The sequence below is a fragment of the Onychostruthus taczanowskii genome, unplaced genomic scaffold (genome assembly GCF_017590055.1).
Source record: "Onychostruthus taczanowskii isolate IOZ18803 unplaced genomic scaffold, ASM1759005v1 scaffold88, whole genome shotgun sequence".
NCBI lineage: Eukaryota > Metazoa > Chordata > Aves > Passeriformes > Passeridae > Onychostruthus > Onychostruthus taczanowskii.
In genome coordinates, this window is record NW_024506773.1 from 830836 (window position 1) to 852430 (window position 21595).

The 21595-nt window shown below is 38.0% G+C and overlaps 1 protein-coding gene across 2 annotated transcripts in view; it reads right to left on the reverse strand.

Annotated features, from left to right (window-relative positions):
• TPK1 (thiamin pyrophosphokinase 1) overlaps nucleotides 1-21595 on the reverse strand; it is a 304971-nt gene that overhangs the window by 136077 nt on the left and 147299 nt on the right. The window lies entirely within an intron of this gene.

A 21595-nucleotide genomic window follows, 5' to 3' on the forward strand; every position in this document is an offset into this window, starting at 1 on the left:
TACTTCTTTACAGAAAAAAAACCCCAAAACTACCATACCACAACTGATCTCTCTAGGTATTTTTCCTGATATTTACTAAAAAGTCTTTTATTCAGCCATATCCCTCTTTGCACACAGGCATTAAATAAATGTATCTCCCCAGTCCATGTGATGCCCAGTTACACTCTTATCTCTTTCCTAATCTTCCTTCAAATTCATGCTTTAAAATCCCTAGCATCCACACAAAATATAAAGGTAAAGCAAATACACAAGCAATACCTGCTATACATAAAGCAGCCTTTCTCTACTGACAAAAAAACATTAGAGTTGCTTTCCTTTTTGCAGGAACTCATTGTGCTTTTCCTTACATATTGGAATGGTAATCCTGTGCCTGAATTGTACCACAAAAATTATTTTTTTAAGAGGCTTTACTTTTCAAGCTGCAGATCATGTTCTAAAATGCCAACAGATTACAGCACATTCAGACGCTTAATAGTGTTCCCTTATACATGCAAAAACTCACCCAATACCTTTCATTCTCTATCTAAGTAGTAGAGGTCCACACACAATGCCCTGCTTTTACCACACATTGCACCCTGCAGCTTTATAATCCATACCCAAAATGTTCACAAGGAAACTGTCTTGAGATCAAGGCACCTACAAAACATTCACCAAGTAAGGGATCAGGCACTTACGCCGCCATGAGAATCTGGTGTGACCTGGGCAAGCAGTCAGTGGCATTTGGGCACTAAATGGCTGCTAGCTTCTGTGGGTCTTAGGCTTGATTTTCGCCTCTCTTCACCTCAGTTCTGCAAGGTCTGGTCTCTCTCCATCTCAGTCTTGCAGGTTTTGGTCTATCTCAGTCCTGCAAGTGTGGAATGAATTAATACTTTTGGCATGCATTGAGAAAAGAGGTGAACAAGCACTCAAGAGGCAACCTATGGCACATACATGTAAAGTGGCCATTTCCTAATTGGGTAAACAACTACTTAAGGCAAACATCTACCTCTTCTCCACAGTTTTTGAAGACACAGCTATGCATATACATCTGTGCTTTCTCTACACTAAAATTCCTTAGATATATAGTTTCTTTACCTTGACTTTTACAAAAAGATGTTGGCCTAAAAAGGTAGCAATCGTCATCTGTTCTGCCTCCCTGTTTTAGCTACCATAGAAGCTTTTCCTTCCTTTGGAAATAAAAAAACTAAGCATTCTAGAATTACATGCTGCATCAAGTAAAAATAAAAATATCACAGCAGAGGAAGTATGCAACACACTTATTTCTTCATTTGAATGAATCACACTGGAAATACACAGTGGAAATGATTTTGCAGATTTAAAGCAAAAGCTGAGCTTTTTTGATTAAAATATATAATTACTAAGTAAAAGAAGACAGTTATTTAATACCTTCTTGATGTAAACTTCAAAAACTACTGTTATATTTCCAGACATTGTATGTGGTCAGTCTTTCTATTCCCTGGATACTCTTTTCAACTCTTGTGCATGTAATACAAATGAAATTCAAATCAGCAGCTTTCAATCAGATTTTTTTGAATGTGGCAGTCTAACACTAAAATCGGTATATGAATACAGTCTAGTGGAACATAAAATATATTGTTTTTAATGGATTCACTGGAAAAAAACCTAAAAACACTCTGATCACTTAATTCAAATTATGATTAAGCAAGTAATGATTTGGCCAGATTGTTACAATGAAAGCAGAAGAGAACAATCACAGATTTAGGTAAGACCATAGCATTAAGAAAAAACTTTGTGTTCAGTATGTTTTGCAAAAGACCATAACACATCTTTTCTGACAGTACAGCATTTTCCCTTACTCTCAGCAAGCTCAGCTAAAATTTAGCTAATATTAAACATCAGGCAGTGTTATGGTTCCAGACATTTTAATTAATGACTTATTTGCTCCTAATAATTTGTCTGAGAGTGAACAGAGCTCATTTTTAAAGAAGGCAAGATTATCATGTGTGAGAAGAAATAGAATTCCTCATTCAAGAATAAGTAATAGGTCACCGTAAATAATATCTGCACACTTACTGTAAGTCATTTTGGTGACAGAAGGTAGTACCATGCAGTCTGATTAACATTACCAATGAGGCACAGCCAATTTTGATATGTTTCTATGACAGATTGCTGTTATTAGTCAACATTAGGATGTTTGTTGTAGTTGCATAGGGCTCTCAGCCCCCAGAATTCTTGTTTTGTATTCTCAGAAAAGCATCTCTGTAAAAAAATTAAATTGACATAAGAAATGGAGATGGGGATTTTATTCACTTGCATTCTGTAAAGTTCAACTTCAAGCCACATCTTTTGCAACTCATCTTGAAAATCAAATTCTTGTGCCATACTCTGAGCGCCTGCCTGGGTCTGCAATCAGAACTCAACCAACACCTATGCTCTGCATGATGCAACATGGAACTGAGCCCTTCTCCTGCTGAGCTGGAATGACTAAGCAAGATCTCCTTTTGCTTCACAAATATATTCCATTTTCTCCAAGTTTCTTAGGTAACAAAGTAGAGTTTCTTTATGTACAGATCATTGCAAGGAGGGCACAGTAATTCTCGTCCCCATTCTGTTACTGGTCTTATGCCAGCCCTGATGTAAATAGCAGGTTCTAGTCTGGGAGACATGAGGCATCCATGTTCTTTGAAAGACCCACTTAGACTTGAGGGCCAAAGAGCTATATTTGAAGGAATTCAGCTCCTTCTTTCTGAAGATGTGGAAGATTAGAAACAGTGTATATAAATAAAGAATTTGTGAGTCAATAAGCACACAATAGCTACATGCACTGGAAGGCATTGCTGGGCAGACTTTTCTAGGGCTGGCAAAGCAGGGGACATAACCAAGAAAGTCCAAAGGCAGTATGAGTTCTGAACACTACAGCTGGATTTGTTACCAAGATTTGCATCATTCCACATTCATCTTCTACTTAATTTTTAATGAATCTCAGCTGCTTTGAATAAATAATGAATTCTTGCCTCACATAATTATTTTTACGTATCACATTCCTCTCAATAAGAGTCATGCAAGTGCTCCAAATCACTGTAGAGCCCATCTCTGAGAAGGCTGATATACTGTCTGCTTCTCTTACACAAATCCCTTTCCTTAAAAAGTCACAAACCTAATAGCTATTTAATACTCAACCCCTTATTGCCCTGGAAATCTCCAGTGACTAAGACAGAAATAAATTATCTGAGTGGATATTCCTGCCACACCACCCAGCTCTTGATTTTTCCTCTTCTTTTCCAAATACTCAGTTAATTGATTCCCCTAATTTTAACTCACTAACCACTTTCCCAGATTTCCAGCTCAGAAAAGGAAAAAAAGACAGTATAAACAAATTGTTAGGAAAGTAGCAACCTATGTAATTCTTCCCAATGATGACCTTTCCCTATTCACTAGCAGCTCATTTCTGTTTCTCATAATTTAGTTTCTCTGCCTAAACCTTTTGGTTAAGGGCTGCTGCAGAGAGGATCCAATGGCAGTACCTCGGCTCTCCAGCCAGGCTGTGGAAAAGGCCAGCCCCTGTCAACAACTGCACCCCAAAGCAAGACAAAACATCATTGCAACGACATCCATTCTCTGCCCTGGCTTCCAGCTGAAAGCTGTCCTGCCAGCCACCTCTCTGAATTTCCAAGTTGATGCCACTTGGTCTGACAAGCAACTGGGATAACCTGGTTTTCCAGATTCCTCTGTCCCTGACAGCAGGAGAGTCACCCATCCTCACAATAAGCTCTGAACCAAGACCATGCTTTTTAACACTTGGAAGATGCCTCCAACCTCTGGCTTGGCTTCAGAAGAGACAACTGGATGGAATAGACTGAGCCAAATTCTAATTAGTCTGGTACTGAACCTGTACATTCCAGTGCAAGGAGAGGGGAAGGGAAGAACACATATAGACAGTTACACCCCACATAAGCCCTTAGTGACTCAGTTAGTCCAGTGACTGTGAAAGAACATCAGTGTGTGAATTTAATCTTAAGAAGCACTCAATGAGGCAAACAAACGGTAAAAATACAGGGAAGGTAGAGCGCCTGACCAGTCTTTGTGAACCTCTTCACAAGCTGATTTGTGCTAGAAGCCAGAGCCTTCACCTGTATGAGTGAGGAAAAGGGGAGAGGCAGGGAATAAAACCTAAACATATGGGGCTTATAGGTACTGTGACACCACAAATGGTTACAAAAACATCATATATTTGACTTCTAAAGTGCAGGATGCACAGTGAAATCAATAAAGCAAAAGGGATGAGGGAAAAAAAGTATTCAGAAACACATGGACATGGATCAATGGGTCAATAAATTGGCCTTGGAATGTTGGGCAAAGGTTTTTTGCAAGGCACCTCTGATAAACTGAAATGCTAGTGAAAATCTGCACTATCCCATTTCCTTTAACTGTGCCTAATCCCTAAACTAACAACATCCCTTCCTCTGTTACTGATTTTTCTTGGGCCATCCTTCTTCTGTACAGAGATGCAAAATAGTACTGACAAGATTAAATCAAGCATCTTCTTTTAAGTAAGCTATTAGTAACACTCAAGGGAGGCACGGGGCAGGGAGCATAAACACTGTCTGATTGTAGTACAATAGTAGCTTTTCTTCTCAGTAGTTCACTTACAGAGATGGCTTTTCTGGATAAAAAATTAGACACAGCAGATTTTATTACTTTCCATAATACAGGGTGAAAAAATGACTACTGGAATAATTGCATTATGCTATAATTACATATAGTAACAAATTGTCAAGGGCAGCAATGCTCTGGAAGTACTTTGAATTCTAAACACTTGTGTATTTCTCAGGCAGCTGTTAAGGGTTTTCCTTTATCGATAATTCCAAGCCTATGCGTTATCAGCATATGACAAGTGAAACCCAAGTGCACAAGAAGTGATCCCTCCACGACAGCTCTGTGGAGAATTGTTCCAGAGACTTTTGCACCATTCTCAGGCTTGGGAGCACCCTGGGTCATGCTGCAGAGGCATTCAGGTCAGTCAGGATAAAGACATGCCGGGGGACACCTCATCAGGGTGGCCTCAAATTTGGAAAGGAAGCCTGTGCTGGCAGCAGAAGAGTCAGGAGGAAAGACAAAACATTGTAGTGTCTTTGAGGGAATTTAGCCAGGAGCACTGCAACCTGCAATTCAACCAGAAACCAGATACATCAGACTGACTTGGTTCTGGAACCAGCATGGCACGGAAACTTTATATTTGACTGGGTAAAAATAAAAAGAAGCAAAAGGTAAAAATCAATATTTCTGTCATTGTCTTTCTTATCCTCCTGATCACTCTTTAAGCAAGTCCTGTCTTAATTAAGGAAAAACCATTCCCTCTTTTTGCACTGTGTTTCTACAGTGGAGAAAACTTAATGTCAATTATAAATAGAGTTAAAATACCAGTCAAAACTACAGACTTGTAACCCACTCCATAACCACAAACTGGATGTTTGATGTGGAAGCTGCTTGATATAGAAGGACACAAGAGAGCAGATAAAAATCTGCATCTGTTTACACCAAAGATGCATCTCCACTTAATTTTGAGTACAGTCCGCTCAGGATACTTATCTAGAATAATCAGATTAACGTATCTCTCAATTGTCATGTATGATGGATTGTCTGAATTTCTTACCTAACATTTGCAGGAAATGTAGTGGCTGGTTTGTCTGGAGGGCAAACAGGAGATTTGATTTGAAATTTTGTTTGTACTTTTTGTGGTTCATAGGCACAACTGTTTGAAGTTTCTCTGAAAAGAACACATTCACTGTAATAATTGCTCAGCTGAATTGGTACATACAGCTAAGTGAAAAGCAAGCTTCAGCTCTGTAAGTATGAAGATTCTTATTTTCCTTGAAAAATATAATGTTATGTCTTGCAATGCACATATCAGCATTTAGGAAAATGCAGGACAAATGATCAAAAAGAGAAAATAGTGTAAAATCTAAAATGTCAGTTTATTGAATACATAGAAACCAATGCCTAAGATCTCAATCTATGAATCAGATGTATGTTGAGGTAAAAAATTAGGACATATTGCTTTTTCCCCTATTATTACTACCTTTTGCTGTATTTAAAAATCACCAAGAGAATCATAATATGGTTTGGGTAGGGAAGGACCTCAGTGACCATCAAGTTCCAACCCCTCTGCCACAGGCAGGGACATCTTCCATTACAGGAGGCTGCTCAAATGCTCATCTAACCTGACCTTAAACACTTTCAGGGATGGGGCCTCCACAACTTCTTTGGACAACCTATTCCAGTGCTTCACCATCTTCAGAGAAAAGAATTTCTTCCCAATATCTAATCTAAACCTGCCCTCTTTAAAGCTATTTCTATTGTCCTATCAATACATGCCCTTGTGAAACTCTTCCTCTGGAGAGGAACTTTTCATTTGGAATCCTCAAGAGGCCTATCTCATTTGGGGGAAAAAATCCTGGAACTGCATTAGTGGCAACAATCAATTCAGTATGCCAATACTGAAGAAGGAACGTTGGTATCAAGATTCAGTTTAGACCCATTCTTATACCATATTTTTAAACAAGATTGAGTCTATCAATTGTCATATTTACCAATGAAGTCATTAAAATGAAATACAAGCTTTGTCCACAACAGATGCAAATCACATCAGGCCACATTAAACTGACTGTTAAAAACATGCAGAAGAAAAATAACCCAATGATTGTAAAATCCAGTTTTGCTTCTAGACTATTTATTATTGCAGATTAAACAGGTTTAAAAAGAAAGCAAACAAAACAATCACTTGTGCTCTTTATGTCTAATGATTAGAGTTACAACTTGAAAACCATATGCCTGGATTTTCTCTTCAGTCAAGCTGGTTTCATCAAGTTTACAGAAGTATCTAAAGTGATCATCCAAAAAGGAAAACAAAAAATTATAATCTAACAGAAAAGCTTTTTCTCAGTAGGTACTCAGCATGAGCTCAACCCAGAAAACAATTTTGTTATTATTCTTAAATGACACATTTACCTCCCCAGAAAACTCTGTCTAAATATGGTTCTAGTCAGTTTATTAATTTTTGCCTCTTTTTATTATTTTAGAAAATGGTGAATAACGCTTCTCAGTTTTTAGAGTTCTTTTTTTAAATCAAGCTGCTTTCAGATGGAAACTGGAATCAAAATAAAATGCCACAACCACTATTTCCTATTTTTAAAAGCAGTTAAAGATTTTAGTTAAAATCTAGGACAGGTAGGATGCTTCTGTCTCATCAAATTTAATCCAGTGCCATCATTAGAAGCCTGTCATTCTCACAAACTTTCTAACATCATTTTAAAACCACTTCTCCCCCAACAACAATCTATGGATAATAGCACACATAATTTGCAGCCTGATTTTAGCTCTTCTAGCTTTTTCTCACAAAACAGGCTGTTGACCTGCTCATTTTAGCAGGTATTTTTTGAGTCTGTTTCAGGCTCACATTCACGTGTTTTGGAGACAGGTTTTCAGAGATGTATGTGGTGCTCCAAGGATGCCATAAAACCTGTGTGGCATTCACATCCTCTGAACATGATTCCTTCACCCAGGGTTTTTCTCTTGGGAAACTGAAAGGCAGAGAGGGACCTCAGAGAAAAGAAAAACAATTCTTGTCTCATTTGCTTCTCCTGTGTTCTGCTCATGTGGAATGTGTTTGGAGCTCGTTTACCCACAGGAGATTGCTTGATTGGACTCCGGTGTGAGTTGTTTTCACTCATTGGCCAATTAGGGCCAAGCTGTGTCAGGACTCTGGAAAGAGTCACAAGTTTTCATTATTATCTCTTTAGCATTCTGTAAGTATCCTTTCTGTATTCTTTAGTATAGTATAGTATTATTTAATATAATATAGTACAATAAAGTAAAAAATTAGCCTTCTGCTAAGATGGAGTCCTCCTCATCATTCCTTCTTTTGTCAGTGACTCTGAATTTACAATAAACCTGCAGTGGCCCTGAGAGAAATCCTGCTGCTGCCTGTGAAGCCTTCCTTCATCAGGGGATCACTGCTGCTCCTGCTGCTGTCATACCATGAAATGACACATCTGCAGTGTCATTAAGATTGAATCTTCTCCCACACGTGTGACTGTGAGCCTGAGCTCTGTGCCATATGTGGATGTTGAGTCTTCTGACCCAGCTCTCTGTTCAAAGTAGGATGGCAACAGGAGGTCGAGCAGGTTTATTGCCCAGTGTATAGCTGGCACTTTCTGGTAACAACAGGGATTTTCACTTCCATGTGCTTCTTCTGTTAGCCAGTGTGCTTTTCCCCAACTTCCTCTCTTGTCCTCTTTCCCAAAGCTTTAGGCAGGTTTTGTTTTGCCATGGAGTGTTCTCTTCAATAACCATGCTGCCCTCATGAGTCAGTTTGACTTCACCTTTGTGCATTTTCTAAGCAACTAAAGTATCCATTGCTACAGGTGGAGCTGACAGAAGAGAGCTCTAAATCACCTGTATTTCTGCTCATCATCCCTACTCCTCTTACATGCTTCACACTTCTTAGTTTCCTTTCTGAGATCACATGGTTATATTTGAAGTCTTCCTTCTCTTTTACCTTTTCCTTGCAAACCAGTTCCAGGTAGAAGTTGTAAAGACAAAAGGGATGAAAATTTGCCTTCTCTTTCTTTAGTGCAAGAGCTCCCCTACAGATGGCCTTTTGTTTTCAATTTCTCAAGGCATTTTCCTTTTGAAATACAGTTACATAAGATTTATAAATAAACCCCCAAAACTAAAGTACAGTACAGACCTCACAGACTTACTGTTCATCTCCACAGTTCACAAACCAACTTCTTATCATTCTGTCCAGAAATCACTTTGCTCCCCAAATGTACCAGAAATGTTTTACTGTCTATCAGAACAATATTGAAAATAATACATAATCCCATTTCTTCAGAGAGTGCATACTCAAATATAATCTGCCATCCACCAATCAGGTATACCTGGGTTTTACCATTTAAATTGAATTTTTTTCCCCTCATGCCCATAAACATGAATACAAACCAGCTGACCTGATTTTTAGCCCATCATAAACATATAAAGTAATTTCACATTAACCTTCTTTTCTTTTTAATAATGTAATATCTCTATTTAATCCTTGCCTGCCACTTCACCATATTTCCAGTAAAGATGTAAAAATCTATCTGAATAGCAATAATAATTGCCTTACTAATTCTATTTTGCTGCCAAGTTTTTTATATAATAGGCAACAAAGCATTGTAGTTAGTCCTTGCTGACATCATCCAATTTTCTAGCTGCGTTACATACAGCGACCAACTACCACTCCAATTCACATATTATTGTACTTCCCTCTGTTCCGAGCTCTGGCCCCCAGTTTGGGTCTTTACCCTTTACTAAATAAAACAATTTTATATCATACAGAGACACAAATATTCTACAGAGACATAAATATGCTTATCTCACCACATTTTGCATTTAAAAAATAACTGATTTACTGGTTAAACTCAGGAGCTAGAGATAATGTTGATCACTTATCACTAAGCCCTTCTGTACTTTATCATCATCTCATAACTCATTTTTATTCATACACTGAAAGAGAAAATAAACCATTTTACTTTTTTCAAATCTAACCACAGAACTGAAATTAAATTACTACAATAAAATAATAATAATGATAAAAAAATCTTTGACTCTACAGTAATCTCCCATCAAAACCTTCTTTAGCTTACTCTAGATTCAAATGCTGAGCTAGTAAGGTGGCCAGTTCTGTCTGTTCCCCTTAACTTTCAGCAGTTCATATTTTAAAAAGCTTTTTAATTTACTTTGTATGATTTTAAGCCAAACGTACAAATTTATCAAGAAAGTGCCACATTATTAATTTCAATTAAGTCTACTTTAAAGAGAAATGTATGAATTTAATGAAATATAAAACCTGTGGGTTTATCTTTCAAATCAGGCTTGTTGTTGTAAATTTGTGATAGTAATACAAAAGGTCGTGGCCACATATTTATTAACTGCTGAAAAGTAGGTAGATGGCACTGTATGTTTCTAAATCAGATACTCACACAAGTATCTGACAAGCAGACTTCAACAACTGTCTTATCTGCCAACATAGCAACTGGAAGAGACCTTCTGTCTCATCACACTTGCTGCCTGCAGTCCTAGTTAACTGCATCCTAAACACCTTCCACTGAATCCTCAAAGACCAAAGTTGGGCTCCCTACTCTCAGGCACACAATTTGGGGTTGAAATGTCTGGGATTTCATAGCCTCATCAATATAATTTCCAAGGATGGGAGACATTTAGAAAGCATGTCTGTGTACTGCTCCACTCATTATTACACAAATACATTCAATGAATGCATTTTTGAGGGTGCAGTTTCAAAGTCTGGCTCTCCTGTCATGTTTTAACTCCATTTTTTTGTCCAGCTATAATGCTCTTTATTCATACCTCAGACAAAACTCTCAGCAAGAGGTCTCCGGATCCATTATTTTAAACTAGTGAATCATTGCAAATAGTGAGAAAATAAAAGATAGGAGAGTGGGATGGCCTGTCGTGAAAAGAAATAGCTGATCTATTAACAGATAACAGGATGGAAGGCATTGGACCTTACAGTACCTTTTGTGCAGCTTCTTTAAAAGTGAATTTAACTAAAAGAAAGGCAGTGTAAACACCAGTTATATGATATGGGGACACCTTATCTTTACAAATTTTCCCAAAATTTATCAAACCATATCATATCTACCCTAACCCTTCAAAACATCTTGATTTTGCCACTAAAAGTACATCACATAAATGATAAATAGTGCTCCCTAAGGGATCTTAAGCTTTTCTTACTATTTCATTCCCAAATCTAACCAGTCCACCACACTTTCCTCCTGCCACAGGGAGTTCTGAGTTATCCCAAAGCATCTATAAGCTGTCAACCCACACTTATATTTTTCACACTATACAGAACCAAGTTCAAGAAGAACTTGTCAAAAAATGTCAAATGCAATTATTCTCTCTTTCTCATATCACTTTCATTCTCACTCTATGAATCTGCACAAACTTCAGAGCTGCAAAGGCATTGAGACATAGCACTGACACATCAAAACATTACATGGGGCTGTCCTGTATTCTGTACAGGAGGACACAACCACTGGAGAATCACTGACTTTCACTCTTAAAGCTGTGTACCCTATTTCCCTGTACAAAATCCTGAAAGCCTCACCATTTGTCACAAATATGTCTTAAATAATTTCTCCTAAATCAGCTGAAAATTTATCAATTACCTCTTTTTATTAACTCCAAAAAATTATCTGAGATCTTACCATGGCTTTTGGCCTTCTCTCTGCATATGGCTGGGTTAGGGAGGGTCCATCCTGAAAATCTTTTCACAATCAGAGTAACTGGCATTGACTTGGATGAGAACAGCATTTCAAACCAGGACGCTGCTGCATGGCATTACACTTTATCTGGAAGACTAATGCTAAGGACTATAATAAATACTTCATCACAAACTGAAGTCAATTGGAAGAAAACAATTATTTTTGATGAAAAGTGTTTGGAAAGACGGTCCAGCGAAGCAAGAAGGTTATTTTGCATTTAAGGCACTGAAATGCTGAAGGTTCACAGCTAGAAAGGTGCTCTTCTACAGAAGGGGAGCAAAGCAGAAAGAAACTGAGTCTGGCCACAATGGGCTATTTGCATTTCAGGGTATGTGAAAATCCATAGAAATGGTAAAATGAGGTCTCTTTTGGCTGAACTGTTTCTAACTATTCCTGGATTGTGGGAATGGCTCTTTGGCAGTCACTGTGTGCAGCCCAAGGCTGCAAACTACAGCCAAGGCAGTCCAATGAGGGTGGCACAAGGACTGAAGCATACAGAAACTCAGTAAGTAAGGAAAAGCATGTGCTTGAATCTGTAACTGCCTGGGAAGAGGAGGAGTTAGCTTGTCCAAACACAACAAATTACAAAAAGTATTTGAAAACTTCTCCCCATCCCTATCCAAAATCAGGCAAAACATATTTTTTAGCTGGAATATGTGTGAATTGATTCCACTGTTGTTGACAAAAACATTCCCTGCAACACCCTGCCCCACACACCACACCACACTTGCTCAAACTCAGGTGGGACCAGAGCTCTTTTGGAATCTCAGTGGAGCTCTTAAGAAGGAAAAACACCTAAAGGAGTGTCAGACCTTCTCAACCCTCTCTCTTATCTTATGAGTGGGAGAATGTAATGGAAGTTGACCTGTGATATTCACAGTTTCCTCCTCTCCTATGACCCACTTCTAGTCTGGGATGAACTCAAGATATCAAGAATACAACCTTAATGAGGAAAAGATTTTGGTGAATCATTCTAGAGACCTTCCTCACATTCAGCTGTAAAAGCTGTTGGTGGCAGACCAGAAATGCACTTCTGAAAGTATGTTAGGTATTCATGAGTACATTTATTTGCTCCAAAAAACCTTCAAAAAATACAGGATATAGAACATGCTCTGAGGCTTGAGTATGCTCCACTACTGTAACTGTTAATATTTCCACTAGGAAATGTATCTTAAAATCCCAAAGACTGTTAACTGGTTAACTGAGTTCTGGTAATGTTAACCAGCAACTTCTGGTGAGTTGACAATTTATGACTCAAAGGGTTATTATCAATTAACTGCAAAGTAAATTTACACCTGCAAATTTACTGTAAATACATTCAAACCTTCATTGTAGTTTGTTACACTTTTAGCTCCTTGTAGGATTTTTATTCTTCACAGATGACTCTCTCCCATCAAAGCCTAGTCAAGGATGGAATAAACTTATTTAAAGTCCTATTTTAACTTCAAACAAAAAGATTTGAAAAACAAACAAACACCCCCCCCAAAAAAAAACAAACCCAAAGAAAACCACCAAAACCAACCACTCTGCACTCCTTCCTAATAAACTGAAAATCTTACTTTCAAACACGGTATCCATGTGTGTGTGCTTACTTTATCCCAGTCACTTCTTCACAACCGCAAAAAAAGTGACAGCAGATTTAATTTGTTGATGTGTCTGGGAATTTTTTCTATTTCTATCCAGTTCTCTTTCCTTCTCTCTGCTCCTACCTTTATTTTTCTCTCTTAAAATGCTTACCTTCTCCTAACTTTTTAAAGAGTCTCTGTTTTTCCCCTCAGTTTTCATTCCTCATTTTCCTCTCCCCAACATTTAATTCTTCTTTCTTAACTCATGTCATAAGGTACTGTTTCCATTTCTAATTATAACTCCAAATGTACTTCACTTGCAGAACTTTTTATCAAAGACCATCATAGCTTCTTCAGCTGAAGGGAATCCAACAGTATACCAGAATGCAAACTAACTCAATCTTAAGACAGGACAGATTTCAGCTGATTTTCCTGCACATCAGCTTATCAAAGCTTCATCCAAGACCTGTTTACTGGACTCTGCTGAGCACTCAAGAAAAACAGCGGAATTGAAACACCAAAACAGCTTCAAATGAGCTTGCTGATGACAGGGAAAACAGCAAGGGTCCAAAAGTATTTTACAGTCAGAAAAATAAAAGGAGACAGTACCACGAAAGGGAAGTATGAGAAATGCTCCAATTTGCAGAAATTTCCTTGCCTAATTGTAATTAAAGCTGCCAGAACTGAAGTTCTTTCCTTCCCCTCCACCCCCTGTAATGGTATTTCTCTGCCACTAATACCTTCTTTCGAAAATTACATCTTAATTAAGTTTCTTCCTGGTATATCTGAACGTAACTTTTACCATCTTGCACTGAGTGCAGCTATAAAAACAGACCTTGTATTTTGCATGTTTTTGACCAACTCAAAATTCAATTAGTAAAAATCTGTGCTCCATTAGCCACACTTGAATTTTCCTGTTGGACTCTACTCCTGTCTTGGTTTATAAATAAACTTCCATGGCTTGGTGAACTAACACAGGCAAGTGCAAATTTGGCAGCTTTAGCTCATTCTTTGTCTCACTGTAAAGGTACAAAGCACTTAACTTCTCTACTCGGACAATACACATAATTTTCTTTCTTTTCAATTTGGTGGCTGGTAGAGCACTCATCTTCTGTGTGAACACAAACAGAACCAATCCAACCTTATTCCAGCTGGACTGTCATCCTTGAGGTTTTGTAATTGTATTTCTGCATGTGAAGTACAAGCACCACTTGGGCAACTTTTTGGAAATTTAAGACATGCCATCCCTGGGCCATGTGTCCCAGTTTATTGCCTTTTTAAGTTCATAGTTGTATCAAAGATGAAGAAGCAAATGGTGGCATTGGTGAATCTGCCTCTGGAGTCTGGATGTGAGGGAGAATGATCCAGATTAACCCACATACTCCTTTTAAAGCAAGGGAACTCACTCTCCACCATGCTTACTACAGGTCCTTCAAAGCATGTCAGAAGCATTCCTCCTCCTCTTCCTCCTCCTTCTCCTCCAGCCCACCCACAAACCTTCCTACTTCAAAATGAGCAACAGATTGCATCTTTTCACTCTGCTTCTGAAAAGAGAGCTGACTGCTCTTTGACAAGATCCACAATAGAATCATTTGCACAGGCTGACAAGTTGCTTCTAAAAATACTTAAAAATGGTAACACCAGGATTTTTGGCATCACTTTTCTTGGTCAATGATCATGTTTGAGTATCTGTTTCTGGCCAGACTTGTGCTTTGGCTAGCTCGTGAGCTGCCACACAACAAAATCCAGCTCATAAATCCCACAGGTAATTTGGGCTGTACTTGAGTTTGCAGGACTAGGAGCTATGAGATTGTGGGTTCTGCAGCTTTGTTGGAGTCTGGTCTAATTAGGAGTCCATAGGGAAGGGCACTGGGCCCTGTGCTCTGAGAACAATTTTCTCTTAAATTCTCTAAAAAAAAAAAAAAGAAAAAAAAAAAGAAAAAAAAAGTATAAATCCCATTTATATCTAAAATGCCCTATAATCTGAGTCTTCAGCCTCTAGTACCATATCAAAGTTGTCTCTTTTGTGTGAAGAGGCTTAATCACAAAATAACTGCTCAATTTCCTTCTCCAGATTAAGCTGTCATTGTTTAAAATACCTTTTTTATTCCTTGCATTAGAAATGGAGTTCATTCAATGCATTCCTATTTTTTAAACTTTTCTGTTATTTTCTCCATCAAGGCTGACAGATCAGAGTAATGACTTCTTTCAGAGATTAACACCAGATTAAATTTTTTAAAACTCTTGAAAGTAACTCAAATGTCTAATGCAATATAGATTCTACCCTTTCCCTTCCTCGGGCCATAACCAATGGAAGGGAGAAATAAATCTTATACTGCAACATAATATGAAACTGAAATTGGATGCAAGACTAAAATACCACCACCATCATTTTTGTTATATGGTGCACTGTTTTCTTCCATATTCTACTGTCAAGCAGTTGAGCTTCAGCTAAAGCACTTGCAAGAAGAAAGCAAGCAACTTATAATGAGGAAATAATTGTCATTTCAAACCTAAGTAAAAGAAAGACAAACCATCTAAAATATAAGTTTGATCTCTTAATTTCTATATACTGTCTCCAAAAACTAAATTACAAGCTGCAAAATACTGCAAAGGAAAATAGAGTAATACTTTTTTTAAGGAATGAGAATTTGGCCAAATTAAATTCTCAAATCTCCTGTGTAAATTAGGGACTGACTCAGGCTCTAATAAAAATATATGGTAGCTCTCAATGACCTCAAAACTACAAGAATCTCGCTGATACTACATCTCACAACAGAAGTAGGTCAGTTTCAAAAGGAGTGATGTGAATTCAGACAGAAAGAACACACATCACTTAGAAAGATGCAGGCCTGCATAATTGAATTTGTTTTGACTTCCCCACCCACTCCTCCCAAATCTCATCTGCATTTAAACAAATACAGTTTTTTGTAAGCTGCTACCTTAGTGAAAGCATAAAGAGCGATCTAGAACTGGACAGACATTTTTTGGAGATTGTTTTTTAAAGGCACATAAAGAACAGCTCAGTGCAAGCTCCTGAAATCCTTTGATTTAAGAAAAATTCTTTTGGACTTATCAGACATTTTACATATATTAACTCAGCAGGACATAAAACATCTGTACGGGTTGTACTTAATTTTAAACTGTAAATTTGATGGCATATGTCATATTTCACTGGCTTAGTTGTGCACACACCCCTACATACCTATGGGAATGTTAGTCATTAGGGACAATCATTCCAATACAAGCAGAACTGCACTGAAAAGGTGGTTGATGTATATTTATCCACTCTTTATCACAATACAAGAATTCAAGACACTCAAACATAACTATCAAAAAGTAAAGCTCAAAGCCAAAAAAACAACCAAAAGACAGATTTTTCTTAACTGCAAACAAACTAGAAAACACATTGCCAAGGATTAGTTTGTTTGTTTGTTTGCGTTCGTTTTATTTTGTTTCTTGGGGAATTTTGGTTTTTTTTTTTTTTTTTTTGGTGTATACTACCATTCTCATCAATGTAGTGTGAAGAAAAGGGAGTAGACTAATTTGGGGGAAAATTAAATCAATTTATGAAGCTATTAAACACAAAGACATAGGAAAACTTTAAGCAACACATTAGAGCATGATGAAAAACAGTATCAAAGAAACCCCACTGTGCATACTTTTGCTTTCAACAGTATTCTGTTCTGGCCCAGTTGCATGAACCTTTGGTCTGACCTACTGTGACTGTCTGTCATGCTCACCTTCACAAAAGTGCCACCAAGCACAGAATCTCTTACAAATTTATGACATATCTGGAACATTGAGATATTGTTACTTTCATTTAGCATGAATAAGAAATCCACATAACCAGATTCACCTAGACAAGTCACTTGAAAACACAATCTTGACAAGACCTCTGACATACTATTCAAGAATGGAACCATTTGTGAAAGCTCCTGTTGAATACTTAAACGACTAAGGTATCTTGAAAGCTTCCAGTCTAAAATCCTAAATTGCTTATACAGTAATACACAGTTTGAACTATTAATAGCAGGACCAAATCAGATTTATAAATAATTTTGATTTGATGAACCTCTATCTATATTAAGACACTAAGACTCTTTCAACAAGTGTACATCAGTACAAAAAAACTACAACTTGGATCTAAGTCCAGGTGGCACCAGGCACCCTCAACACATCAGAAGCAGAGCTGAGGAAGTCACAGCACTTTTTATACTTGCCAAAGATGTTGTCAGCAGAACATATTAACCAAGGGATTTCTTGGAAGCTTAAGTAGTGAATGTCAAGCAGAAGTAGGCAGTCCAACAGCAAGAGTGAATTGTTTCAGATCCACTTGCACAAATTTTAGAATTCCTTCTGAAACCTTAAAACAACCAGACCCTAAAATAAACCATGTTTTTCTTAGATAACTGTTCAGTCTAGCAAGGATGCTGTAAATGAGTCAAGTCTCATCCTGTATTAAAAATTAGTGCTAGGAAGAAAAGTAACATTTAGGGATAAAATAAAAAAATTTTAAAAAAGATAAATTAAAATAGGCACATAAAAACTTAATGGTTTTCTTTGTTTTAAATTATAGCAATATAACTCAAGCAAATCAATTAACACTGTGATATCATAAAATTATTAAAATGTTTGGCCTTGGAAAGCAAGCAGGAAACATGGCCTAAAATGTGCAGTTTATCCAGAAAGTGTAGAAGTTAGAGAGACATAGAAGCACTACATCAGTGTTACCAATACATTTTGTAAATCTAATTATAGGTGCATCATCACAGAACAAAAATACAATACCCACACCCTACCTATTAAACTTTTTTACAGCTCTGATAACCATTAGCCTTGGAAATGAAAATAGGAAAGAGAAAGTGCTACAGCTGCAGAACTGCCTGCAAAAATAATCAACTCTACAGGACTTAAAAAGAAAAAAAGAACAGGAAAAGAAATGGATTTGTAAATAAATTCACAGCATTTAATTACACATCTGAAGTAGAGCCTACTAAGTGTGCAGCAGCCTTTCAAGGCACATGAAGCTTGCTTGGCGGGAAAGCCAAACCAGATTTTTAATAAATAGCATAGCCTGGATTTCAAAGAACATTGGATTCAACTTTCTGCTTCTAGGCGTAAGTACAGATTTGGTGTAATTTTAGATAATGTCTTTGGACTTAAGACTTCAGAAACAGAATCTTGTTTGAGGCATAACAATACAAATGGCTGCTTTAACTTCAAAGCAATGTTTAAAAGGTCTCAATAATAGAAACATTCAGCTAAAGCAAGAAAAGGATAAAACTTCAATGACAGAAATATCATCACAAATCCTCCCTGCTTTGTGCAGTGTCATTTCCAATGCACTTCAGACTGTACAGAGAAAGAATGCCAGTGCATCTATTATGGGATCACATGCACATGCATATTTATCATGAAAGTACAAAATCTCTTCTGAATTTCTATTTTAACAATGACAGAAAATACACAGAATAAAGAGTACTAAATTGCTATTCTTTATCCTTCATTTATAGTGCAATATGATTTTAGAAAGAAATGTTAAATATATTTCGTTTTCAGTTGTGGTGCAGTTTTAGCCAGTTTTAACATTACTTAACTCTAAGAAATGGGGGAAATCATCTCTAATATTTCAATAAATTTTAATACATCCTTGACAAGCCAATCAGGCAAAACCAAGACCACAGAAAATAAAAAGTAAAGCTGAATAACCTCTGACACATGCTTACTTATTCTCTCCCAAAAGGAATGCCTAGCTCCTCACTCCTCACACTCAGATGTCTGTTACAGTTATTTTCCAAAGCAGAACTTATGCCTTTAGGTCTCTTCACTATGCCATATGACACCTAACAGAGATAAAATGGATTTATTGGCTTCATGCTTATGACTTTTGTTTAAATAAGGTTCCCCAATACAATAGTGATTGTCCTCCTAAAGGGAAAATGGAAACACTTGTTTTGTAATCCCTACTCAAATAAAAACACCAGAGCAACTGGTTTAAATGTAGCCCATTCAGTAAAACCCCTTGGTTTTGGGAATCTGTATGCCATGTCTTCCTGTAGTGACAAAAATCTCCCTGCTTTCATCACTTAAATGAGGTAAAAAAACCTTCCAAGTCTAGGAGCAATGTCCTGGCATGAAGCTGGTGTGATGAAGAGTCAAGGCAGGCTGTTACCGTGCCATGATGATGACACAACTGCTATAGACAATGCTTCCCAAAACAATTAGTTTCCTGCACTGAGTTTAATACACCCCACTACTTACCCAGCACTACACTGGGCTGTCTTTGACACAAACTCTTGCATATCATTATGTTGTATAGCTCAGTAGTTAACATCCATAAGCTTTACTATGAAAAAGTAACTCTTAAGCAGTGGCAGGATATCTTCAGACAGGTAGAAAATGCCACAATGCATTAATTTCTGCCATTATAGGTAGCCTTTATAAACTGATAAAAGAGAATATTTGGAACAATACAGTAATATTATCTAATGATAGTGGCTTACCTTGGTCTCTGGGTGTAATCTGCACTTGAGTAAGGAAGGATGGTATGGGAAGCAACTCTAATTGACAACATGATGCTTCCCGAAAGTCAATGGTGCTACACTGATCTACTCACCTGATCTACTCCCACAGCCTGTTTTAAGCAGTGCTAATATATTTTGGGTCATGAACACATACAGCATTTCCAAAAGACAGAGACTTTGGAAATTGTCTGGACTACAGAGGATGCTTTAACGAACAAGATGAAGAAATATACACCTCTCTCCAGTTCCTGTGTTTTATTACATTGTTTGCTCAAAATCTCCTTAGACACTCACCCATACTTACCATTCTAGTTTTCTGACTATGGGAAGTTAATTTAAAAATGCAAAAAATTATTTTTCCTACTATATACACCCAAACTTAAAATTCTAAGGTCTATTTGCATTTTTCTCAGTCTTGTATGAAGACCCCAGGCAAAGATTCTTAGGCTAGATGATGCTGTTCATTACACCTCCAAATCCTGACTAATTACTTCTTCCTTTGCAGCCTATCAGCTCAATCCTTGCATAGATATATTAACTCTGTATGAAGCAGAAAGGTTCACTATGTGTTCATAGAGAAGATGTAAACTGCGTAACACCAGTAAGATGCAACTTAGCTGACAAAAAGGATGCTATGGTCAGAAAAGTAATCCCTCTGAAAAAGGGTCATTAATACCTACTGTATTCTTCCACCTCCTTCCTCTTCCACCTTCCCTCTCTCTGTTGAATGATCCTTAACTTGCATTCTTTGGTAGGACTTAGCTACCTACCAGCATGCTGTTCCATATAAGCATTAATTGCAGAATCACAGAATGATTCAGGTTGGAAGAAACCCTGAAGAACATCAAGTTCCATGGGCAGGGACACCTTCCACTAGACCAGGTTGCTCAGAATCCCATCCAACCTGGCTTTGAACACTGCCAAGGGTGGGGCAACCACAGCTTCTCTTGACAACCTCTTCCAGTGTCTCACCACCCTCACCATCTTCCTAATATCTAATCTAAACCTACTATCAATTCAAAGCCATTCCCACTAGTCCTGTCACTATACTCTTGTAAAAAGTTTCCATCTTTCTTTTATGCTCCCTTCAGGTACTGAAAGGTTGCATTTAGGTCACTTTGAAGCCTTCTGTTTTCCAGGCTGAACCATCCCAATTCTCTCAGCCTTTCCTAATCGCCTGATCCCTTCACCCCACTAATCATCTTGGTGTCCTCCTCTGGACTCACTCCAACAGGTTCATGTCCTTCCTGTGCTGGGGACCCCAGCTCTGGATGCAGCACTGCAGGTGGGGCCTCACAGAGAGGAGCAGAGGGGCAGAATCCCCTCCCTCAGCCTTCTGGCCACGCTGCTTTGGAGGCAGCCCAGGACACTTTTGTCTCTCCGGGCTGTCAGCTCATAAGGCTGGGTCATGTCCAGCCTCTGATCCAGCAGCACCCCCAGGTCCTTCTCCCCAAGGCTGCTCTCGATCTGTGCATCCCCCAGCCTGTGTTAGTATTGGAGCTTGCCCACGTCCATGCCAAACAGAGCAGATAATTTTGCAGTTTCCCCTTTTACAGACTCACAGAATCACAGAAGAAGCTGAGTTGGAAGGGACCCACAAAGATCAGTGAGTCCAACTCCCAGCCCTGCACAGCATCATCCCCAAGAGTCACACCATGTGCCCAAGACTGCTGTCCAAATACTTCTTGGATTCATTTATTCACAGATCATGAATTTTCAGTCTGTAGTGAACAGTATTAAGCCAAAGATTTTTATCCTATTTTCACTTCCCAAGCTTAATTTAGATTACTGAGCATTTTTTTTTGAGATGTTCTCCTACAGATGAACAGCCACCACACACTTCTCCATCCTAAAAATTGGGGTAGAATATGGAAATAAAACCCCACAGGGCCCAGAGAGAGAATATAACCCTGCTCTACACACTCCTCCAGCCCTCCCCTCACAGTTTGAAACCTTTTATTCTAACCATTTGATCCCAAGTCCATCAGGAAAGATTTTAGGCAAATTTCATTCCTATACATGAATTAGCAGCAGACTAAGTCAACTACTTCAGAAGGGTCAAACACTCCTCTTGCAAGTGCAGCCTGCTGCAACAGTAAGCTGGCTTGTCAAGGCAATCTCTGAATTTGCAGAAGCCTGCTGTCCAGGATGCTAGGGTGAAGAACTGTGCTTATCACAAAAGCCTAAACAAGTAGGCAGGTGAAGTGTTAAA